Genomic DNA, 26,639 nt, shown 5'->3' on the forward strand with positions numbered 1-26,639 from the left:
TGATTTCGACAAAGACAACTGAGTGAGGAAAGGGTAGACTTTTCAACAAATGGTGCTACAAACATTGGTTTTGCATATACTGTATGCAAAAGATACTGTATGTATCTCATGCTATATGCAATGAGAAGGGGCAACTGTGGAGGTCAGGACAGCCTACTGGATGTTTAGAAGCATCACTTTGACTAGACCTTGCACACAGTCTGCCCTCTTATAGTGTATTTTCTCATTTTATTGGGGTTATTTGCTCTGTGTTCGGCTAACAAAAGGGAAATATAAGCTGCAAAATGCCAGAATTAGAGATAAGACAGAAACCATAACTGAGACCTGAAAGCTCAGCTGAAAGGAGACTAAGTGTAATGGCTCTTATCCTTTTCTTTTTCTTTTCTTTCATAACTTTTATTAAAGTATCATATACATTGAAGCACAGCTCTTGAGTGTACCACTCAAGGAATTTTCACAGACTGGACCCCACTATGTAAGTCAGCATCGAGATCAAGGAGAAGAACTTTGCCGGCGCACCTAAAGCCCCTTCATGCTTCCTTCCCATCGCATTCTCCCAAGGGTATTCACTGTCCTGACTTCTCACAGCATAAATTTATTTTGCCTGCTTCTGAGCTTTTTATATTAAATGGTAGCATTGGAATTCCCTAGCGGTCCTGTGGTTAGGACTCTGCATTCTCACTGTCAAGGGCCTGGGTTCGAACCCTGGTCAGGTAACTAAGATCCCACATGCCACGTGGCGTGGCCATACAATACAATACAATACAATGAAGCATTCAGGATGTATTCTTCTGTCTCGGCCTTCTTCTATTCAACAATATGTTTGAATGAGACATCCATAGTGTTCCACGTAGCTTGTTTATTCTACAGTTTGTTCATTGTTGTTGTTTTATAGTATTTCATCATATGATTAAACCAAATTTACATATTCATTCTATAGTCAGCGGACCACTTGGATGGTTTCCAGTTTGGAGATATTGCAAAGACTGCTGCTATAACCATACTTGTATATATCTCTTGGTGAACGTATGTAAGCATTTCTGTTAGCAATCTACCTAGGAGTGGAAATTTTGGACCATACACTATGCATTTGTCCAGTTTTTATAGAAATGATTGAACAGTCTCCAAAGTGGTTAAACCAGTCCTGTGCTCTTTGCAATCAATGCCCTGCAAATGGCCAGGTACCAGGAAAATTATGAATTAATTTAGAGGCATATTGAGTCTGAGATCACTGTGGAACAGTCAAGGGGAGTTAAGAGTAACTGTTGGCTCCAAGGGTGAGAGACTCAGGAGAAAGATCTAGGTTGGATGTAGTCATCACCTAAAGATGACAGAAGGAGTCACAGAGTCAGCTGGAATCCCGCAAAGATAGAGTGAGGCAGGCAAACCAGGAGAACCAGGAACAGGACGTGGTACTCAGGGAAAGGCAGGGGAAGAGGAGGACCGGGGGAGGCTAAGAAGTACCTTCCTCACTAGCAGCTAGCAGGGAGTCATATGAGAGAACTGGGTTCGCTCTGTGCTCTTTGGAAACTGACAAGGTATTTAAGGAGATTGATTATTTTACATTTCCTGAAATTTACTTTGAGCAAAACTTTTTCCAGACTGTGTACTTACTCTACCTTCATTACTTATTCCCCTGCTTTTTTTTTTTTTTTTTTTCCATGTTCAGTATGGGAAAGTGCTATCCACAGAGAAGAAATTGCTTCTGGGATCAGAGTAGACTTTAGATAGTGTTCACCACAACAGCTTGACTTACTATAATGGGGTTTAGCAACTTTATGACACAGCTAGCCTCTGAAACCTATCCTAGACCAATATTTTAGGCTGGTTCCCTTCTAACCTTGGTGAATCTCTCTATAACATTGCTGATGGAATCCATTAGTTCAGGCACTTAAATGCTGCAAATTCTTCAACCTCAAAAGGAGGAGTGGCTGCTACCCTTGCGATTGCTATCTTCCTTGAAGGCTGCAACAAGAAGAGGAAGGGGAAAAAAGCATGTATAATTTACTGGGGTTTCCTCCTAAGCACCATGATAAAACTTAAGCCTTTTGAGAATTCAAAGATTAATGAAATCTGATCCCTTACCTCAAGGGACTGACGATTGAATGAAAGAGAGGGCAAACACACAAGCAGCTCTGGTACAATGTGGAAAGAAATAAATACTGAAATAGAAGCATAAGCAGCATGTTGAGGAAGTACCCATGAGAGAGTGCCTCCCTCCCTAATTCTGAGTAACAAGACAAGCTTCCTTAAAAAAGTAAAATTAACCTGAGAAATGAGTGGAACCCTACCAATAGCAGGAGCCTGAGGAAAGAACGCTGAGATGTAGAAGTGTTACTAAAAGCGGTGTCCAGCTTCTCGCCGCTCTAAAGCCGATACTCGAGATGCAAGGTAGGTGAAAAGGAAAGTTTGCTTTATTCCGGAGGCCGGCAGCCAAGGGGGAGAGGGCAGACTCATGTCCAAAGGCCGATTCCCCCCACTGACAATCAAAGAGCTTTTATAGGCAGAGGGAGGGGGCTACGTGCAGAAGCAGCACAGTCAGCTCTGACAGGCATCTTGAAATTGGTCATGCCGTGGTCTGGTCACCATCATCTTGATTGTTTTAAGTGCAGCTAGTCTTCTGTTCCAGGGTCGATTTGTTCCCATTTCTTTGAGGCCAGTTCTCACAATTGTGGCAGCTTATGTCATGGCTTAGTTCTGGTTATCATGTAATTAATGTCTTCCACCTGGTCGGGGTTTCAGTAGCTACAAAAGAGCTCCAGGGATATGGCTCAGAATATTATCTATAGCCCTTGAAGAGAAACTAAATGTCCTTGACTTTGTTTAATGACTAAACTATTATTATTTTGTCCTATTTGACTTCCTTCCTTTGCTTCTGCATTTTCTCACTTCTCTGATTAAACTTATTCTTTGGCTAAAGTTTTTCTACAGACAAAAGGCAGACTGAGGATACGGATTGGGGGGAAGGACCATAGGGTCCTACTCTGTTTCAAAAGTACTTACCTGATATATACCAAAAGGACCAGCACTTTGTGTGGTCAAAACAATTGTTCTTAAAGTGTGGTCCCCAGACAAGCAGCATCAGAACCACCTGGGAATTTGTTAGAAAGGCAGAATTTCAAGACTCCATCCCAGACTCACCGAATCGGAAACACTCGGCATGAGGCCCAGAAACATGCGTTTTAACAAGCCCTCCAGGTGATTCTGAAACACACTTAGGTTTGGGAACCACTGGGATCGAGGGTACTGCTCATGGAGTGATATGACGAGAGACGAGGATGAAAAGCAGTGCTGGGTCTGGATCATGGTGAGCTTAGAACACAAGCTCAGGGGTTGGGACTTTATTCTATAGGCAATGGGGAGCCATTGTAGAATTCTGATCAGGGGAATGATATGATCAAAACTGCTTTAGAAAGAAAAATTTTACAGCAGGTGGATGATACAGTGACAAAAAGAGTAATTGGGCGTAGGGAGAAAATACTTACAAGCCTATAATTGGAAATAATTGTGGAAGAGAACACATACTGCAGTCCAAGGAGGTGAACATAAAAGTCATCATTATCTTTATGAAAGAATAACTCTAAAGGAATATGTTCACAGTTTGGCTCTACAATAGAAGATCCCAGATCATTGCGCTATTATACTAGAAAGAAAACAAACTGACGTTCTAGCACTTACTCAGTATTAAGCATTACTTTCAGCATCTTGTATGTTTTATCTTGTATAATGTGGGCATCAACTTCAACCTGAATCTGTTAGACACTGTCCAGCGTCACAAAGATAGGAAATGACAGAGTGAGACTTCAAAGAGCTAAGAAGTGAATGAGGTATATAAAAGCAACCAACCCAGGACTGTCACGAAACTTCTTTTTCTTACACCATAAGGACAACATTAAGCCTCACTTTATAGTCTTTGTGGTCATTTGACTGCAGCCCATCCCTATGGTAGTATAAAGACATGGAGAAATAAGTCCAGTCCTTGCCTGTGATTTTCTCATACTCCTTCCACTCACCTTCCACCCAATTTCCCACACCCTCATCAAAAAGAATTATGAAGCTCTCTATCCTCTATGCCAGCCACGTAAGCAGTTTCCTCAGCCTATTCTCATATTGAACCCTAACATATTGAACTCCCACATTGACATTGCTGACACATTTTTCAGCCTCCTGGTGGTATCTTAAATGACAGAGATCGATGGAACCTTGGGGATCATGTGGTCCCATCTCATCCCCCTCCCAATTTTATATACATAGGCACGAGAGCCCAGAGAGAGCAAGAAATTTCCCTGGGCATTCACAGAACTAAAACCAGATTTCCTTGTTCAGAGCCCTTTCTATCTCACCATAATCTGTTTTGTGAAATCCTCCTGCATCACCATTCAGCTTCTAAAACAGTGGCTGACACATAGAAGATACTTAATAAATATTTCCCGATTAAATGAATGAAGTCCTCATCAACTAGTTCCACTTAGTACTCTCCAGCCAACTACCTCAACCACCCTCAACTTTCCTCTTTCCATTGCCTTCAGAGCTTAACTGGCTCCTCCTCCTTGCAGCTCACAAAGAGAAAACCATAATACTTACTCTTTAACTGATACCACACTGAAAAGAACATCATGTCAAACTAAAAAATAACTCATGCACTTATTTCTGTATTAGAAAAGCTATCTCTACTCTGAATAACCATGGGGAATGGGCAAGGATTTCCATTATTTTTCAAAGGAAAGCAATTTTATTATTTACAAGTGCCTACAGCAAAATACTACATGCTGTGATAAATAAGTGCCCTGGGTTGGGATTGTACACTGAGAAATAATACGTTTATCAACTTGATTACTTGTAAATAGATGTTCCTAAAGGGCCTAAAAACTAAGTTTCCTTCAGGGAGATTAAACATCTTTGCTGGCAGAAGTTTAAACACTTGTTTACGCAACTACATTATTTGACCTATCGACACTCATTACATTAGCCCATTAACTGGAATATTTAGAAAAATATTCTCATTTATCCTATTTTCTGGGGAAACCAAAGTAAGTCCTTCTCTAACTATAGGTCTCTTCTACTTAGAAAGTCTGGAAGTGGGTTTGGATTTTTCACTGATTAGGATTTAATAAACAATAAGTTACATGAGGTTTTTCTTTCATGATTCAGGACTTTGTAGGACCTCTGCAACCTCATTATGACTATCCTTTGGCTTTCTCCTTCTTTGTTCCCTTATTTCATTCAATCAAACAATATTTCTCAGCAGTTATTATTCGCCAGACCCTGGGCAAGAGACTTGCAGAGCCAGCTGAGCTTCCTCCAGCCCCTCCACCCACACATACACTGATTCAGTTCCAGATGCAGGGATTATCCATCTAGAACACATGGGAAGTCACTGCCCTGACCGCATCCCAGACTGAAACCAATAGGAGGGCAGAATGGTGGGATGCCCTCTAGTTGAAGCATGTTCAGTTTAGATCAGCTCAGCACATATTCCTGAGGATCTGTTATGGGCCACACTCCAGGTTAAACCCTGGAAACTAGACTTTTCCTCAAGAATTTAGTAGGGGATACAGATGAGAAGTAGATGGTTAACCTTTGAGACTAATATGCAGAAAAGCTATGAGGACCCTGAGGAGAGGCACCTGAGCTAGACTGGAGAAGTCTGGAGTCTAGAGCCTTCTAGTGTGGGAGGTCAGAGAAGTCTTCCTAGATGAAGTGGCAGGGATGAGTAGGAACCAGCTAGTTGAAAAGGGAGGCATTTAGACAGAGCAACTGTATGAGCAGAGACCTGAAATCTATGAAGATAATTCTATTTGGCCTTGGAAAGTGGTGATAAGGGCAACTGTTTCAGTAATGAAGCCATACCAGGTATTCCCAGCAAGGGAGACTCTGTTGCCATCATAGACTTGTTCTGTGACAGCAGGGCGTAGGAGGAGGGCACCCTCTCCAAGGGTGCCAACAGTATTCAAGTTATGTTTTTACCTCTTGAAAATGCATACGGCTGCTACCACAGCAGGGACTCATTTCTTATTTTATGGATTCTTTAATGCAGACTTTCTCAAGGTGTAGACTGAACCTCACATGCATCAGCATCCACACCAACTACTTTTTTAAAAATTTGGTTTCCATTGACCGTTGTGTATACTGGCTGAACCAAAATCTCTAGGAGCGAGTACAAGAATATGCATTTTTCAATGAGCATCCAGATGAGCATTTACACACAAGAGCTTGGGAATCATTTTCAATAAGGTTAGAGCAGGGATTCTCAATCTTAGGTAAACATTAAAATCACCAGGGGAGCTATTAAAACAAAGCAATGCCCAGGCCCCACCCCTAGGTTTTCTGACTCACATGGTCTTGGGTTGAGATAGACATTGGCATTTTTCAAAATGCAGCAGGTGATTCTGATGTTTGACTAGAGGCACTCAGATGAATATTTTAAGAGTAAAAATGGAGACAGAATGTATCAAAATTTGGGGAACGTATTAAAAGCAGTGCTTTTAGGGAAATTTATGGCATTAAAGGTGTGTGTTAGAAAAGGAAAAATGTCTCAAATCTGTTATCTAAGATTTTACCTAAAGGATCTAGAAAAGAAAGCAAAAAAATCCAAGCAAGCAGAAGAAAGGAGATAAGAGCAGAAATTAGTGACATTGAGAACAGATAAATAGACAAAAACTAGGAAACGCGTAGCCAGTGGTTTGATGAAACCGAAAAAATTGATGGACCTCTAGCCACACTGAGTGAGAAAAAGAAGATAAAAATTTCATTTAGAAATGAAAGAGGAAACATCATTACAGACTTAACAAACATTAGCAATTACAACATAATAAGAGAATACTACAAATAACTCTATGCCCATAATCTCAACAATTTTGATGTTGTGGACAAATTCTTTGAAAGATGCAAATTGCCAAAGCTCTCTCAAAAAGAAAAAGGAGAGCAAGAAAACCTAATTAGTACTATGCTTCTTAAAGAAATTGAATTCATGATTTTTTTAAAAAGGAAAGGAAATAAAAAACCTCCTGGCCTAGGCGGCTTCACTTGTGAATTCTACTAAATATTTAAGGAAGAAATAATGCCAATTCTATACAAACTCTTCTAAAATTATTAAAGGGGACAATACCCAACACATTTTATTCACCAAGCATTAACCTGATACCAAAACCAGACAAAGATATTACAAGAAAATAAGACTACAGACAAATATCCCTCATGAACATGAACATAAATACCCTCAACAAACTTCCAGCAAATATAATCTTAAAATACATAAAAAGAATGATACATCATAATCAAGGTATTCAACCTGGCTTAACTTTCAAAAATCAATCAGTATTCACCATAGGGATAGACTAAAGAGGAATCAGTATATCATCATTTCAGTAGATGTAGAAAAGCCTTGATTAAATTCAATATCCATTCATGATAAAAATTCTCAGAAAAGTAGGAATAGAACAGAAACTCCTCAATCTGATAAAGGCATCCACAAAAACCTTAGAAATAACATCACACAATATTGAAAAGCTGAATCCTTTCCCCCTAAGATTAGGAACAAGACAAGGATATAATGCTCTCATTAATCCTATTCATCACCATACTTGAGGTCCTAATTAGTGAAATAAGGCAAGAAAAGAAGAAAAGTTTGGAAAAGAAGAAATAAAAATGTTTCTAATCACAGACAACATGATCATCTCCCTAGAAGACCCCAACGTATCCAAAAAGAAACTACTGGAGCCAGTCAGGTCACAGGATGTAAAGTCAAAATACAAAATCAATTGTATTTTATACCAGCAATGAACAATATGAAATTGTTTTTAAACTACCGTTTATATTAACATCAAAATCATGAAAAATTTAGTTATAAATCTAACAATACGTTGAAGATCTGTATGCTGAAAGCTACAAAACACAAACAAAACCAAGAGGATAAAATTAAATGGAGAGATATGCCATGCACATAGATTGAAAGTCAGTATTGTTAAGATGTCAATCTCTCCAAAATTGATATATATATTCAATGCAATTCCAATCAAAATCCAACAGGATTTTTTTTGTAGAAATCAACATGCTGATTCTAAAATGCATGTGGAAAGAAAAGGGAAACAAAATAATCAAACATCATTTTTTTAAAACACAGAGTTGCAGGTCTCACAATATCTGATTTCCAGACTTACCATAAAGCTACAGGAATCAAGACAGTGAGGTATTGGTATAAAGATAGATATACAGATAAATGAAACAAAATAGGTGGTCCAACATGAAGACAACATATACGATCAATTTATCTGCAACAAAGACATAAAGGCTATTCAATGAAAAAAGAATTGTCTTTTCACCAAATGCTACTTGGAACAATTGGCTATCTGCAAGCAAAAAAAAAAAAGAAAGAAAGAAAATGTACCACGATTCCTACCTCACAACGTACACAAAAACTTAACTTAAAATGGAGCATAAACCTAAAAGCCATAAAATTTAAAAACTTCTGGGAAAATATTTGTGACTTTGGATTAAGTAAAGAGTTATTAGGTACATAGTACACATACAAACTGGTCTTTGTCCACGAAGGACAAGGAAAGCCCCAACTCCAGACTGGTCAGCGGTAGGTTTAGTAAGCAAGGGAGCTTACATACCAGGCTTGTCTTCGGCAGCTACAAGATGAGTAGATCCCTGCACCCGCCCACCAGAACCTTAAAAGTTTATAGAGATGCCTTAACAGGGTTCGGTCACATATACCATCCAGATGGACTCAACGACACATTGGTCTCTCAAGGCTGCGTCCTTGAAACAGCTCCTAGTGTGGGAATGGTGGGTGGAAAGTACCCTCCAAGGACAGGGGAGGGGGTGTGGAGGCTCCTATTACTCAGGTCCAGCTTTCTTTAGGGCCAATCAGCAGTCACATTCTCTCAATGGCTTCCTCCAACAATACACCATCAAAAGCACAATGCATGAAAGGAAAATTGATTAATTGGACTTCATAAAAATTAAGAATTTATGTTCTTCAAAAGACACTTTTAAGAGAGTGAAAAAACTCACACAAAGGTTGAGGAAACACTTGCAAGTTACAATTCTGATAAAAAGACACTTCATCCAAAATATATGAAAAACTATCCAACCTCAACAATTAAAAAACTAGAAGTCCTATAAAAATAAACAACTAGGGAATTGATAAAGTATGGTCCAGCCATACAATGAAATAATACTCAGTAATAAAAATGAACAAACTAGTTATACACAGAACAACATGTATGAATCTCGAATGCATTATGCTGAGTATAAGAAGCCAGCTGCAAAAGCCTACATAGTGTATAAATCTATCTAACAAAACTGCAGGAACAGAAAACAGATCAGTAGTTGCCAGGATCTGGGGGTTGGGGTGACTGACTCCAAAGTCACGGGGAAATCTGGGGAGATGATGAAACTGTTCTATATCTTATCGTGATGGTGGCTACCCAAATGTACACATTCATCAAACTCACAGAAGAGTGGATATAACTGTGTGTAAGATATATGTTAATTTTTAAAGATTGAATGAAAACTATAAAGCAGCTATGTATTAACATGGGGAAATGCTTGTGTTACAAAGTAAACAGACGAAGAGAACATAGGGTATGTTCTCAACTACTGAAAAGTACTCAGGCATAGATAAAAGGATGAAAAATTTAGCACAATTTGAACAATTATCTTTGTGTGTAGGAATATGGGTATGTTTTTCTTTTTTTTTTTGAATTTTATTTAATTTGTTTTTTTATACAGCAGGTTCTTATTAGTTATCTATTTTATACACATCCGTGTATACATGTCAATCCCAATCTCCCAATTCATCCCACCACCACCCCCAGCCCCCCGCCACTTTCCCCCCTTTATTTCTTTTAATTAACATTTTGTGATATAACTTTATAACAATAGACACAAATTTATTTAAAGGAAAATTGTAAAGTTGTACATAAATGTGAGGGACCTTTTTAAATGGCTGTCCACGTGTCCTGTAGCTCCTTGTGTCTGTTTCATCTGTGTGCCCATGGCTTCTGCATGGCATACAGCATAAAGCAGGTGTGTATAAAGGCAGTGAAAGCCCTCTGAACACGGAAAGTCTCACTCAGGGATGCCCGTTGGTTGAAAATTTCTTCAATGGGCATAAAGTGATGCTTTTCCCTTTTATTCTATTCCTGACCTTCAGTGATCTTTCCTCTGCTGTCTGGGCACATGCAAGTCTTCATTTTAACTGCTGATGAAGTCCGGCCGTTTCATAATTGTGACAACAAGGCTGGGGCAGCAGGTGGAAGAATGTGATGTCCTCTTTTAGAGCTCATTAAATCATGGAAAGGTGGTCCAAGTTTCATATCCTACCAGCAGACATTAGTTGAGCACGAATTTGCATTTCCTCCTCTGGGATTAGTATTTAATAGTATATTTTAATATCTAACCTTGAGGTGATCCACATATATCTGTTAAATGGAAGTGAAAGAGCACTCATTTATTCTTATCGCCACCAGCCAGGTTGTAAGCTTCTGGTAGTTCTATGTATTTCTCTGATGCAACACCCACACGGAGCATCCTCTGCTCTGCTCCATTTCTTTCTTCTTCATCACCAGCAAATATTAATTGGGCATCTACTGTTGGAAGAAGTGGTCCTAAAGAGGCTATAGGATGAGCCAAATAGGTACTGGCCGTAGGGAACTCACAGTCTAGTAGGGATATAGACACAGTCACACACACACACAACCAGCAACAAAATCTGACGTACAGATGAGAACAAGAAATGCATAAGTACAAGAGAAAGACTGAAGGGGAAGAAACCCAGTAACTAATGTAAGTTAAGGCAGGGGAGAGTGGATTTTAAAGAATCTTTTTGTTTCTTCGGTTGTTTGGGGGTTTGGGAAGGGAGTTTGGGAGGTGTTGTTTAGATTTCCAAGAGTCTTGATGCCAAGCCAATAAGTTCTGCCTTATCTTTTGGTTTTAGAAAAGCACTGAACTTTTTCTTCAGGCTTATGAGCAAAGCTGTAATTTTGGGAACATTATTCCAGCCACCTGGGCTGAATGGATTGGGTGAACAGTAGAAATGAAAATTTCAAGAAAGTGATTGGGAGGTGAAATTGCAGAAATCTCTCAGAAAGTAAAATAATATATCAACTAGGAGAGTGAGGTCCTACTGTACAGTGAAACTACAGTAGCAAAAGTAAGACACAATTTTGCTATTTGTAGAGAATTTCATATTACAACTAGAGATCAGGAAAAATGTATGGAATACATAGGATATAAGGCCTTCTAGGTATTTGGAGGCTGATTATAAAGCGATTTAAATGTCATAAAGAGAAATTTGAACTGTTCAGTGGGTAAGAGGGAGCCATGAGAGGCTTTAGAGCTGGAATGGGCATCAGGCAAAACTGAACTTTAGCAAGGTTCAATTCTGAGCAGATGCAAGATGAACAGGAACATGACTGTGAACTTCCCACAGTCTGGCAGGTGTTGGCATAGCCCTGAGGAGGATACTTCCCCATCTGCACTTTCAGTCTAGCCTTAAGACTTTCTGCTTCCTGTAGTTGCCCATAAATTATGCCTGACTTGTGGAGCCAGCCCTCATCCCACATGCACACAGTCTGGCTGTGTGTGGGAGGGATGCATCTTTTCTAAGAACCATCAGGCTGATGGGAACTCACAGGCCCAGGAAAACCCAGGCCCTTATCACTGTGACCAAATATATCCTTGCTCTCCCGGATGCTGAGTCTGCCTGACACAGACTCCTGGGTTTAAGGAATGTAAGTTTTTTACCTGCAAGTAACCCAAGCAAGCACCACTGAGGAGTAAGGTAAATGGGATACTGGCATCCTTTACTCCCTATAGACTTTGGGTTTGCTTATGAATGCAAATTCTCTAAATCCAACAGACATTCAGTTATCAGCAGTGTTTTTGAGTACCTACGCTGTGATGTATTTTTTCCAATGCAGGGTTTGCGGGTATTTAAGAAGACTTCTGTTGACTCCATCTGGAAAGCAAAGAATCCCCTCCCAATTTACATTTCCTAAATTTGAGTTTTTGCCTGTCAGCTTTTTTTTAAGTAACAAAAGATGTGTAAGACCTGTGCACTGTTAACTACAAAATATTACTGAAAGAATGAAAACTAGCCTAAATAAATGGAGAGATATAACACATTTCTGGGTCAGAAGATTCAATACTGTCATTAAGATGTCAGTTCTCCTCATATTGACCTGTAGATTAAATACAATCCCAATCAAAATATCCAGAAAGTCTTGTTTGTTGCAATTGAAAAGCTGATTCTAAATTTATAGAGTAATATAAAGGGTATACATGGTCATATCAACTTTGAAAAGAAGAATAAAGTTGTAGCTCTTACACTACCTGATTTCAAGACTTATTATAAGCTACAGTTATTAAGGCAGTGTGATATGGCATAAATATAGACATAAAGATCAATAGAACATAATGGAGAGTAAGAAAACATATAGAGACAACGTTAAATAAGGTATGGTTTCTGCCTTCAAGGGGTTGAGAATCTATGTGGACATTCTGAGCACATTAAATATTACAATTCAGTGTGATAAATGCTGTCAGAACCCAGATAGAGGGTGTCTAACCCAACTGAGGGGATCTAGAAATTTTCCCTAAGGGAGATGCTGTCTGGGCTGAATCCTGAAAGATTCAAGAGTTTGCTAGATGAAGAAGAGAGCAGCATTCTGGGTAGCAACATATAGGAAGGAGCAAAGGCACAAACGGGTATAAGGCAATCTGGTACCTACCAGTTATTCCCCACAGGTTGGCAGTGTGGAGAGGTGAGAGACAACAGGAAAACCAGCAGCCACATCGTGACAAGCCTTATGCACTGAAAGAGGGGGAATGGAAATTTATTCCGTAGACAATCAAAAACCATTGAAATATTTTACACGTCTTGTGATATGGTTATATTTGAGTTTTGACATACTACTCTGTCTTACTTTTACTAGCAAGACCAGTTAGGATGCTATTCTAGATGGGACATAATGGAGCCTTAACGTAAGCCAAAGGCAATCAGCTATCAAGTATGAAGCAGATTGTAGAATCATCAGAAAGCATGATCGTGAGGATTTGATAACATGAGATGTGGGGCTGAGAAGCGTTAGAGAAGAGAGAATGACTTACAATTAGTTTTCTCCCCTTTCTTTTCTCAGGTGTAACTTAAAGTCTCCAACTTTGACTAAAAGTAAAAATCAGGGCTTCCCTGGTGGCTCAGTGGTTGGGAATCCACCTGCCGATGCAGAGGACACGGGTTCGAGCCCTGGTCCAGGAGGATCCCACATGCTGCGGGGCAGCTGGGCCCGTGCGCCACGACTACTGAAGCCCGCGTGCCTAGAGCCTGTGCTCCGCAGGGGGAGAGGCAATCTCAGTGAGAAGCCCGTGCACCGCAACGGGGACCCAACGCAGCCAAAAATAAATAAATTAAATAAATTTTAAAAATTAAAAAAAAAATAAAAATCAAAGCCCTCTTTCAATAGATGATCCTAACAAGAGCAGAAACTGGTAGGAAACATTAAGGCAGAGCATCATGCCATGCAAATCCCATCACAGTGTCCCATATCGCTTCCAGTTGATATGTGTTTTGTCTGCTGGGAATCCTTAGGTTCTTCCCACCAAATGACTAGGAGAGCATTTACTCACTGAAGGTAAAGAATGTGTGATTCTAAAAAATAAACTCAAAATGGATTAAAGACCTAAATGTAAGGCCAGCCACTATAAAACCTTTAGAGGAAAACATAGGCAGAACACTCTATGACATAAATCACAGCAAGATCCTTTTTGACTCACCTCCTAGAGAAATGGAAATATAAACAAATATAAACAAATGGGACTTAATGAAACTTAAAAGCTTTTGCACAGCAAAGGAAACCATAAACAAGATGAAAAGACAACCCTCAGAATGGGAGAAAAATATTTGCAAACGAAGCAACTGACAAAGGATTAATCTCCAAAATTTACAAGCAGCTCGTGCAGCTCAATATCAAAAAAACCAAACAACCCAATCCAAAAATGGGCAGAAAACCTAAATTTGCATTTCTCCAAAGAAGACACACAGATTGCCAACAAACACATGAAAGGATGCTCAACATCACTAATCATTAGAGAAATGCAAATCAAAGCTACAATGAGGTATCACCTCACAGTGGTCAGAATGGCCATCATCAAAAAATCTACAAACAATAAATGCTGGAGAGGGTGTGGAGAAAAGGGAACCCTCTTGCACTGCTGGTGGGAATGTAAATTGATACAGCCTCTATGGAGAACAGTATGGAGGTGCCTTAAAAAACTAAAAACAGAACTACCATAGGACCCAGCAATCCCACTACTGGGCATATACCCTGAGAAAACCATAATTCAAAAAGAGTCATGTACCACAATGTTCACTGCAGCTCTTTTTTTTTTTTACAATATTTTTTATTTACAATAGCTGCGACATGGAAGCAACCTAAGTGTCCATCAACAGATGAATGGATAAAGAAGATGTGACACATATATACAATGGAATATTACTCATCCATAAAAAGAAACGAAACTGAGTTATTTGTAGTGAGATGGATGGACCTAGAGTCTGTCATACAGAGTGAAGTAAGTCAGAAAGAGAAAAACAAATACCACATGCTAACACATATATATGGAATCTAAAAAAAAAGAAAGGTTCTGAAGAACTTAGGGGCAGGACAGGAATAAAGATGTAGATGTAGAGAATGGACTTGAGAACTTGGGGAGGGGGATGGGTAAGCTGGGACAAAGTGAGAGAGTGGCATTGACATATGTACACTACCAAATGTAAAATGGATAGCTAGTGGGAAGCAGCCACATAACACAGGGAGATCAGCTCGGTGCTTTGTGACCACCTAGAGGGGTGAGATAGGGAGGGTGGGAGGGAGACGTAAGAGGGAGGGGATAAAGGGATATATCTATATGTATAGCTGATTCACTTTTTTATAAAGCAGAAAGTAAGACACCATTGTAAAGCAATTATACGCCAATAAAGATGTTAAAAAAAAAAAGAATGTGTGATTCTACGATTGTGCTTGGCCTCAGTGCGGGTTAAAATGAAAGCACTCTCGGCCACTAAAAGGACACATCGATACACCCCAATCCAAGCTTCCAATTCTCCCTTTCCTAGTAAAGCTGTGAGGCCCTTGCTGGTCTGCAAATGATTTATCTGTCTCGAATCCTGACAAACTTTGGCCCAGCTCTATCCAGACCTTAGACTCTAAATGGCTGAAGAAATAACAGGAAAGGAGCAGAACTGAAAGGCCGCTGGGCAACTGTTTTCCTTTAGTTCTGTCTGAACTGAATAATCAGTCAACTGGGGTTCCGCCCAGCCAAGTCCACCCCACATTTTATTACTCAGTGAGACAACTCATGTGACCTAAACTCAGAGCAGTCGCTGGGGCTGGCAAAGTTCTCAAGAGCCTACGGCCCCACTGTATATGTTTCCTAGACCTACCAATAGCGCTGTTTATGTCTTGCTAAGCCACAAAGAACATTCCATTGTGCAAAGTTCGCTTATCGCAAGTTTGGGGTTTTTTTGGTTTTTTTTTTAAGGAAGGAAAGAAAAAGAAAGATGAAAACCTCAGTGATCTCTCATTTGCCTGATTCTGACAGAGATCTTTGTGACTTACCAAAGCCTATGTGCTTTCCTAAATTTCCAAAGCCCCTGCAGTTGGAGAAGGCCAGGTAACTAGTTCTGACCAATCAGCGTTGAGCAGAAGTGATGTGTGTCATTTCCAAGCTAAAGCAATGAAGAGATAGTACACAGCCTTCCAGCTCACTCGTCCTCCACCAGCTGACCTGGATGCCATGTTTTCCACATGGTACAGCTGCCAGATACAAAAAACTGAAGTCCTTAAGTTATGGTTTAAAAAGGAATTGTCCCAGAGAGCTACCAGACTCATGAGTGAGAAATGAACCTTTATGTATTGAACCACTGAGATCTGGGGGCTTGTCTGTTACTACACTAAAGCCTAGATTCGTCTAAGAGATAATGAGCAAGAAATCAAGGCAGAGACTGAGACCTTGGGTTGTTACAAATAACTTCAATGACTGAATCAAGGTAGAGTAAGAACCCAGCAGTAATCCAAGCCAGGTCAGAGCTGGACTCAAGCCAGCTTGCCTGAGACAGAGCCTCCAGTCTCTTCACCTTCCTGCCACCTTGGGGCTTGGCTACTCCCAGATCCTCAGACAAGTATGAGCTGGGGATGGGGCTAAGTAGGCTATAGGACAGGTAGCCTGGTGGAATTAGAACACAACAGATGGGGAAACCCACAAGAGAATCTTTTCTGTGTTGCTAGGAAGTTAAAACAGAAGCACTTTGTTCTTTACCATAGTTACACAGCCAACACTCCGTGTGCCACGTACCTTTTGAGGTCCTATGGTGGATGTAACAACAGCTAAGCTAGAGCCCTGTTTAGCACTGAGCTTACATCCCAGACTCAGTGTGGCAGAAATTGCGCTGCACCAAAGGCTAGGATGCCTGGTGCTTTAGTCACAGCTCTACTCTAACTGTGACCTTGGGCAAGACCCCTCCCCTATCTGTGTTCCATTTCTTTGACTTTAAAATGGAATATTCAGACTTAATAATATCTAAAACACTTTATTACATAGACTATCTCTGAAGGACTACTTGAGGGCATAAGAAGAAATTGCAAGCCTTCTGGACAGAGAGTGTTTGCACCAGAAAGAGTATATAGAAAATTCTGAATAGCTAAATCAGAAAGCTTCTGAAAACCTTGGCATGCCTCTTTGCCCAGTTTTCTAAAGCCCGATGACACCATTGGTTCTTTAAATGTGTCATATTCAAAATATTCTCCTCCTTTTTCTCTTTGGATAGATATAGAAATTCCCCTTGGTATACTAGCTAACTTTAAAAGCAATCATTCCTAAAACAGACTCAAAGAAAGACACCTTGAGAAGGCATGAGCTATTCTCTTATATCAGATAATTGGCTTCAGATAATACCTACCTGCACTGAATGAGAATCATGCCCTCAAGGGTTTCTATACCGATCAACTACTAAGCTTGTCTTCAGAGATTTTTAACTGAAAAATGCATTGCGTCTGTAAACTATTATGCTAGTATTGATTTTTTTTTCTGTCTATATAAAAGTTCCCCAATTTCCCTGTCACTTGCTGATCAACCTGGTCTTTTTTATATACCTAACATCAGCTTAATGCAAAGCCCTTGCAGTGAATTTCGTTTATGTTCCTCAAAAGGAACATTCTGCCTTTTATTAAAGAATACTGTCTGTGAAAAGCTAGCAAGGATGGCTCTAAGACATGATCTACTACCAAATTCAATTCACATTCGGCCTGGTGCCTTATCTCTCCTCACAATCATCGTACAGTGCAGGATAGTGAAAAGAACACAGGTTTTGTTGTCAGACAAACATAATTCTTAATTCTCAGTTCAGAAATGCATTGAGCGTATGAACCTCAGCGGGATCCTTAAGCTCTCTGAGCCTCAGGAGAAGTGGCATGCCAGCATCTTGCACAATTTTATCAAAATTATGTGACTACCGTATATTTGGTGTTCCAAATGGTATCTATTATTAAGAATGTTAGAACTGAAAGCATCTCACTTAGTCTGACTTCTCCTCTTACAGAGGTGGAAACAGGACTTGAGAGGAAAAGGAACTTGCCTAGATCTCTTGATGGTTTTAGAATCCCTTATAATTCTGCTACTGTGTCTGCTACTGGTGGGCACTGCTGTAGCCCAGATTTCACCAAAGACATCCTGATTCAGTTCCAGTGGAGACATTTGCATCGATATTTTACTGGTCCTCCCTGCTGCTCTTGTTGGCTCAGAACATCGAAAAACACTCTGTCCTCTGGGCTCCCAGCACCTCTCACTCCTCCGGAAGGTCCGGTCTGTCTCAGGAGATCTTTGTCTCCTTAATTTAAGTGTTCCCCAGGGTTTCATCCTGGGCTACTGACTTTCTCACTCTGTAGAGTTACACTCCCATTTTCCATACCTCCTATGATAATGACTTCCAAATTTGAACCTTCACCCCAGAGCTCTTCCCCCAAGCTCTAGACAATCATCTCCAACTGGTCTTTCAACATATCTACCTGGGCGTTTCCTATCCACTTCACTTTCCACAGCACTGGATGTTAATGGACCCCACTAAGTCCATGTATGGACTCTTCTTCAGCTGATGACTCTACTATCCACCCAGACACTTGATCAAAAAACTTAGGACTTTTTATGGCTGAGTAATATTCCATTGTATATATGTGCCACATCTTCTTTATCCTCTGTCAATGGACATTAGGTTGCTTCCATGTCCTGGCCATTGTAAATAGTGCTGCAATGAAAATTGTGGTACATGACTCTTTTTGAATTATGGTTTTCTCAGGGTATATGCCCAGTGGTGGGATTGCTGGGTCGTATGGTAGTTCTATTTTTAGTTTTTTATTTGTAAAAAATTTTAGTTTTTTATTTGTAAAAAATTTTAGTTTTAATTTTAGTTTTTTATTTGTATTTGGACTTAGAGTTGGTCATACGGTGTGAAGTAAGTGAGAAAGAGAAAAACAAATACCATATGCTAACATATGTATATGGAATCTAAAAAAAGAAAAAAAAAAGGTTCTGGTGAACCTAGGGGCAGGACAGGAATGAAGACGCAGACGTAGAGAATGGACTTGAGGACACAGGGAGGGGGAAGGGTAAGCTGGGACGAAGTGAGAGAGTGGTGTGGACATATATACACTACCAAATGTAAAACAGATAGCTAGTAGGAAGCAGCCGCATAGCACAGGGAGATCAGCTCGGTGCTTTGTGACCACCTAGAGAGGTGGGATAGGGAGGGTGGGAGGGAGACGCAAGAGGGAGGAGATATGGGGATATATGTATACATATAGCTGATTCACTTTGTTATACAGCAGAAACTAACACACCATTGTAAAACAATTATACTCCAATAAAGATGTAAAAAAAAAAAAACTTGACTCATTTTTTAAAAATTCTTTTACAGTCATACCACACCCTGATCTTGCACTAAATATTTCTGAAATCCATTCTCTTTTGTCCATCAATACCTCCACTGCTCTAATTTAGGTCTTTGTCAATTTCCTCTGGAATTATTCCCCCATTCCCCCTAAGTGGTCACCCTGCCATGAGTATACACCCTTCACATCAGTTGTCCACAGCAAACAGAATAATTTGCCTAATATGGGGCCACTCCAAGTGTGGTCCTCAGACACGGGAACAGTTTTCTGGACATGACGAAATAAGAAGCTTGTGCCAAAATGAATATCAGTCCCATCACTGATCTTGCTACTTAGTTCAGCTGACTTTTTTTTTTTCATAGCGAGACATTTTCCATGAAAGAAGCAGAGTGCTGATACACATGCTGCCACGGGCTTCTTACAACATCGCAGATCAGCACGTTGAATAGTACTGATCTCAGAAAGCCCAGGTGACCCGTGTGACAGGTAAGACCCTCTAAGTTCTGACATCTGCTTCTCTCTCCAACCCCATGTGTCACTACGCTCAGGCTCATCTTTTCTGCTCCTGCAACACTGACCTGCCTCTCATTCTCCCCTTCTCTCAGCCTACAGCCACCCTCCCCAACCATGCCTACACTTGCAAGAAATACACAATGATGGGTTTCCTTCAGAAAGTCTTTCTATCACCATCATTATCCCCATCTTTCTCCTCGTGCTACTTCCATTGTATGTTATGCATCTCATTTGCTACACTGATCACATTGTTTTAGAATAATTTATATGCTTCTCCCAACCAAAATGTTAACTCCTTGAAGACAAGATCTGTATCTTACTCATCTCTATTAGTCAGAGAGTATAATATATTATTGTATTATATACTACTATATAATTATATTGTATTACGCCATTAACTGAACTCTGAAATCTCAGTAGCTTAACAACATTAATGTTCATTTCTTGATCATGCAAAGTCCGATGCAGGATATTTCTAGGCAGACAGTTATCCCAGGTTGCTGTCCTCCACGTGGTGATTCAGGTACCCAGACTTTGTGGTCTAGCAATGGAGCTGACTCCGTGGGCCTTGGGGTCCTTTCCTGGATCTTCTGCATTCAGCTAGAGATGATATAAGAGGGAGAGAGAGTAATATCACGCAAGATATTTTAGGAGCCAGGCCTGGAAGTTGCTTCCATTACTTTTGCTGAAATCCATTAAACAGAATCTAGTCACGTGGTCTCACATGACTGCAAGTGAACTGAAAAATACCTGTGGGCCCAGGAAGAAAAGGAAACTGGTCTATGGGCACCCAAGCCACACCATCCTTGAACTTCCAGCATTTATCACAGTGCTAGGCATAACATTGTGGGTTCTCAAAAAAAAAAAAAAGTTTCTTAGTAAGTAAATGACTGTGTTCTCTCTTTTAGGCAAGTCTTTTTTTTTTTTTTTTTTTTTTTTTTTGAGCAGAGAATGGTTTATTACAGGGCCAAGCAAGGAGAACGTGACTCATGCTCAAAGCCCCCAAACTCCCAGAAGGTTTTTGAGGAAGAGTTTTTAAAAGCAAAATTTGGGGTGAGGGCTGCGGGATGTGTGACTTTCTTCTATTTCTAGGCAAGTCTTTATTCCGTAATATACCAGCAATAGGATGGAAGTTGGAGATTGATAGATTGAACTAGTAGAGGCGTGCTGCCGACAGCTTGGAAGAATGGAAGCTACTAGAGGCAGTGGCAGGCACAAAAGCAGAGACGGCAAATGAACTACCTTAGGGATGGGTTCTGGAAGTCGTGCTCGGGGTTCTCGGGCAGATGGGCCCGGCTGAGGCTTCTTCAAGAGGCATCCGCTCTACTTCCCTTGCCATTTCAGGCAACAACTCGACTGCCTGATGAAGAACTTTCAAAATACTTCCCTCATTTATCTTTCTATTTACATTTTTCATTTCCAGAGGCTTAAAGAAGTAAAGTAAAGAGTCTTACATTGCATTTATAATGGCTCCACATTTTTTCCTATGTGTTTCAGTTCCCTGGGAAAATCTTAAAAGGTTATGTTTAGACTCAAGTAATTTTCTCATTTTTTAACTTAAACCATTCCCCTGAAATCTCTTAATCTTAACCTTAAATGGCACTCTTTAAACAAAACATAAATTCAGACCTCAAACAGCCTAACAAGTGTCCCTTTACAGGAATAGTATTTAATAGTAAGAGCTATTAAATAATCAATCCAAAGTTCAGAAAGTTATTAATAGAAGATGCTGTGAGATGGATCAAAAACACATCACATTCTTGGGCTAAGAAACAACCCATTTTAAACACTTCCATGGAAATACTGATGTCCTGTTCTTAGAATCTGGTTGCAAGTGTTCCACTCAGTCTGGTTCCTAGTTGAAGAAAATTATGACTTTATTTCTAACCTGACAATGTAACATAATGGAACATCCAATCAAAACACCTCCATTAGATAGTTTGAAGAAACACAGAAAGTTTGATTATAAGATCCAATTTTGTGGAAATGCAGACTTTTAAAACTATGGCGTAGAGAAGCTTTCTGTCAGATTTACAAAGGATATTTGATTTAAGTTAGTCCATCTACAAATCTCTAATCTACCCCATGCCTCTTCCATACACTGGTTTCGGGTTCAGAAGATAGACCCTCATCTTTAACTACATCCTGACTACCTTTTAAATTCAACAGAAGTTTATGAAACAAAAAAACCAAGTGGACCAAACTGTTTGCTTTCAGTTCTCTAGCTGATCCCACATGACAAGCTGGGAGTCAGTGTCCTATGACACCACTGGTCTGCCTGCTAGCTAGAAGCCAATATCTAAATAGTCATTTGTACACACTCTTCATTAATTCACTGGTTTCTTCAGTAGATTTTGAGTGCTGATTATGTGTAGGGTACTGGACTAGCATCCCTGAAGATTGCGATAAAGCAGAAAAGACACTTTAAGGAGCTTATAATCCGATAAGGAGAAGAAGAAATAAATGCCAATAAGTACTGTAAAATTCAAACCTATTTCCTGGACACCTGTTAATGCCAAGTACTGTGTTAAACGCTGAGGAGTAAGGATAGATGAGATTGAGGCAGACTGACATCAACAATAATAATCATGTGAATAAACTTGGTGTGAATAAAAGCACAAAGGAGGTATATACATGATGATAATGGTAGTAATAAATTACAATAAAGATAATTAAGAGGTTAAGTTATTATGTGATTCTAGGAAACTTCCTAAGAGCTTTATCCTCATTTTAATTTTATAAGGCATAGTATTATCATTGTTATTATCCCCATGATACAGTTGAGGAATTTGACGCACAGAGAGATTAAGTAACTTGTCCAAGGTCACACAGCATTAAGTGGTGGAGGCATGAGCCAAACTTGGCATTCCCATGCCAGAACAACATCACAGATGAGGAAACAATTACTTCTGCTTGGGATGTGACTGGGAATGGAATCAGAGAGCTGTCCAGGGGAGATAATTTGCTAATTCTTGAAGATGAATATAGGAAGATGGAGAAAGAAGAAAACTGGGCTTTCCAGGGAGGAGAAACAGTACCTATAAAGGCACAGAGGCATGAAAGAGTATGTCACAGTCAGGGACTAGCTGCTTTGGGTGCCTGGAGCACAGAGATAGAATACATGCAACGGACAACATAGAAAGACGGCGTGGAAGAGTTAGGCAGGGTTCCAAGCCTGTATCTGCCACATTTAGGAGCACGGGCTTATCTTGCAGGTGATAGGAAGCTATGCCCGTTATGTGGCCCAGGAAGGATCTCTATCAAAAGCTCCGGCCTCCCCTCCAAGCCAGACCCTCCCTTTCTCATTTCTGTCCGACTGCTGATAACATTAGTTTTAGTATTTGACCCGTTCCCTCCTCTCTGTGCCATAAGATTCAGCACTTATTCTTTAAGGCTTTGCTGGCAACAAGTCACAATAGCAAATATCTGCCCCTTTTAAGCAAGCTGAGAGTTTTTAATTTAAATCAAAATTCGTCCGGGTTTAGAGTAACTAAAACAGCGACACTTGAAAAAACCCAATTTATAAAGCACCTTTAAAGTATAACAAATTCAGGAGCAAAACAATTCAACACAGCCCCCTTGAAAGGAATAGTATTTACTGGCTGTAAGTACTTAGAAAACAGTCTCCAGCTCAGAAAGTGAATGCAGATACGCCAGCCAAAGCTAATGTCCAAACTGCACCTGTGCAAACAGCCTCAGTGCTTCTTTTTCTGCCGTGATGTCTCGTCTTTCTGGGGCCACCACCCCATCTCCAAAGTCCAAGAGATGGAATTGCTCCACTGATCTTACTCTGCATGAACCTATAGTGTCTGACCTTCAAATTGTGATTTCTGCAGTCCTGAGAGGCTGCCATTCCAATGGTCACCAGGCACTTCCGCATCAGTCACCTCAAGCCTGTGATGCACTTGCTCTTCGATCTCTAGAAAAAGAAAAGGGAGGGGGTGGTGCTGTCCTGTGGTGGAGAGGAAGTGGGGAGAGGGGGCGGTTTGCCTTGGGGGAGCAGTCTGCAAAGGCAATCGGTGGGTGCTCTGTTGTAGAGAATTTCAAAACAATAATAAAACCAAGTACTATCCTATCCTGGAAATTTCAAACAATGGCAGTGATGAAACAGGGCTCTGGATCAGGGCAGACACTCCCACCGCACCCCTGCTCCGCGCTAGGTCACTGGTGTTTCCAGTTGATGGCTGGATTTCACAAGGAACGTGGCTGCTGCCTTTGCTGTTTTGGCTGGCATCACTTGTGGGCTTGGGCGGAGATTATCAGGTCATCCAAGAGGGCATCCCTGCTCTCATCTCCTGCTGAGAAATCTCCCTCTTAACCCCTTGAGGGAGAATCTGTGTTGTTTACTGGGTTACAGAAGACCACCTACGTGAGGAAGTTGGAAACACCATCCAGAGCAGTCACGTGGGCAAAAACCTCATGGATGGATGGATGTGCCTTGACTAACAGGGGACGTCTTGTCCATCTCGTTAGGGAGGGTTTGAAACAAACGATTAATATAATCACATTTGTGTTTCACAGAAATTATTCTGGTGGATGGTAGTGGAGGATAAACTAGGCGAGAGTCGATTGGGAGGTGATAAAAAAAGATGAGACTATTTGGTTGGATGGAGAAAAATCTTCACATGAAATATCTCACGGTGCTTTTCATCTGTAACCCTATTAAAGCTGTGAACCACAGGGACCAGTCTGTAAGGAGTGCCATGTGGAGGTCAACCTGCAAAAAGGATTCTTAAAGTAATTCCACTCTTTACTTGTCTTATAACTAGCATACTTCTTTCTCTTCTCCACAACATTTTTATAGTCACCTGTCTCAAGAACTTCTCATGTGTAAATACCCCTAGAAAAATCTTCCTCTCCATCCCCTTTTGCTCTCTTTCTCCTCTTCCTGCCTTCCCTCTCTGTTTTCTACAATAAATGTTTAGTGTGAAGAATAACTTTTCGGGAATGGACTAGGAGATACATGGTGCGTGTGGCTGCCAATTACAAATTCTCTTTGGCAGGGGAAAAGTGTGAACTCTCTCACTGCCTTCAATCACATGTCCTGACTTGACTAAGTGCTCACTGAATAGCAGAAAAAGCAAGTACTGTAGGAATTCTGAAGAGAAGATATCGAAGATATCAATGTAACTTAAACTACTTAAGACTTGTAGCCACGTTACTGTATGTAAGTAAAATAGATAACTAATAAGGACCTACTGGGAACTCTACCCAGTACTCTGTAACAACCTATAAGGAAAAAGAATCTAAAAAAGGGTGGAGATATGTATATGTATAACTGATTCACTTCGCTGTACAGCAGAAAATAACACAACATTGTAAATCAACTATACTCCAATCCCACTACTGGGCATATACCCTGAAAAACCATAACTCAAAAAGAGTCATGTACCAAAATGTTCATTGCAGCTCTATTTACAATAGCACAGAGATGGAAACAACCTAAGTGTCCATCATTGGATGAATGGATAAAGAAGATGTGGCACATATATACAATGGAATATTACTCAGCCATAAAAAGAAACAAAATTGAGCTATTTGTAATGAGGTGGATAGACCTAGAGTCTGTCATACAGAGTGAAGTAAGTCAGAAAGAGAAAGACAAATACCGCATGCTAACACATATATATGGAATTTAAGAAAAAAAAGATGTCATGAAGAACCTAGCGGTAAGACAGGAATAAAGACACAGACCTACTAGAGAATGGACTTGAGGATATGGGGAGGGGGAAGGGGAAGCTGTGACAAAGTGAGAGAGGGGCATGGACATATATACACTACCAAACATAAAATAGATAGCTAGTGGGAAGCAGCCGCATAGCTCAGGGAGATCAGCTCGGCGCTTTGTGACCACCTAGAGGGGTGGGATAGGAAGGGTGGGAGGGAGACACAAGAGGGAGGGGATATGGGGATATATGTATATGTATAGCTGATTCACTTTGTTATAAAGCAGAAACTAACACACCATTGTAAAGCAATTATACTCCAATAAAGATGTGAAAAAAAAAACTATACTCCAATACAAAATTTTTAAATAATAAAAAAATGTTTTAAAGACTTGTACTTATTTATCTTTTAATCAAAGCTCTTTCCCTCATTCCCACCCCCGCCGGCTAGAAACACTGTGTGTTCATGTTACATACCCAGAATATAGTCACTTTATTTCTGTTAGTGTTCCTCAAATATCAAATAATTCCTTATCTCTTAAACATAAAAATATAAACATAAACATAAAAATATCAGATTGTCTTAATAACAGAGCAAAAAATTCTCTTCATTTATCACTTACATTATTAAGACTAAATAAAAATATATTTATATCAATTTTTGTCATGTATCATTTTACTTACTATTCACAAATGGTAACTAGAATCATTGCCATTTGCAGATAAAGGAATTGAGGTCCTGAGTTAAGGTCATTGGACTAGAAAATTGACAGCATTGGGATAGCAACCTAGGTCTTCTTATGGCAGACTGTAAGCTCTGTGGACCCAGAGAACTTTATAATGTAGTTTCCTAGGTGCCATTCACCTAGCCTTGATCACACACTAGAAAAGCATTCACTAAGTTCCAACCATATGACATCAGCAACAACAGAGGACTTTCAGTGGACGCTCTTCCCGTAAAGAGAGTAGGACCACCGATCAGGAAACTGGGCTTCTGACATTTATCCACTGTCATCCTTTTAAGCAACCTTTTGGCCTCTGTCACAATGGCACCAAGCACCTTTGCAAATGTAAGTTTTCCTATGAATAACAGGAAGAGGAGACTTTGCAGCCTTGCTCAAACTTTATAAAAGAATTCCTGGGAGAAATGGAAAAATGAGCAATGTTCCTACTGGCTACTCCTCAGAGGATTAACAGGTAACTAAGTCTACTGGTTCCAACAGCCAGATACAGCCCAGACCTACTACTGTCTATTCTTTTATTCAACACTTTAAAAAGCTTGGGTAGTTTTAACAGGGAACAAAATATGCTGCATTCAGAAGCTCACTTCAGGGCATGCTGAATAGACAATAGACTGCTTTAAATATTTAGAGCTGAGCTGAGACACACAACTCGCAAGAAGTTTGTCAAATGCATCATTTGTCTGTGGTTAGCAGCAGCCAGCTGAGAACAGGAGGTCATTTTTCAATTACCTGGTCACACAATACATGCCTGAAACTTCCCAGCATTA

At 40.1% G+C, this 26,639-nt stretch overlaps 1 long non-coding RNA gene across 1 annotated transcript; it reads right to left on the reverse strand.

The window, feature by feature from the left end:
- Window positions 1-10,288: 10,288 nt before the first annotated feature.
- Window positions 10,289-12,830, reverse strand: LOC132435513 (uncharacterized). Its single transcript, XR_009521560.1, has 3 exons — window positions 12,741-12,830; window positions 10,410-10,430; window positions 10,289-10,328 (listed from the first exon to the last, which is right to left on the reverse strand). It is a non-coding gene; the product is annotated as an uncharacterized lncRNA (long non-coding RNA).
- Window positions 12,831-26,639: the final 13,809 nt, after the last annotated feature.

This window comes from Delphinus delphis, chromosome 12 (assembly GCF_949987515.2).
Source record: "Delphinus delphis chromosome 12, mDelDel1.2, whole genome shotgun sequence".
Taxonomy (NCBI): Eukaryota; Metazoa; Chordata; class Mammalia; order Artiodactyla; family Delphinidae; genus Delphinus; species Delphinus delphis.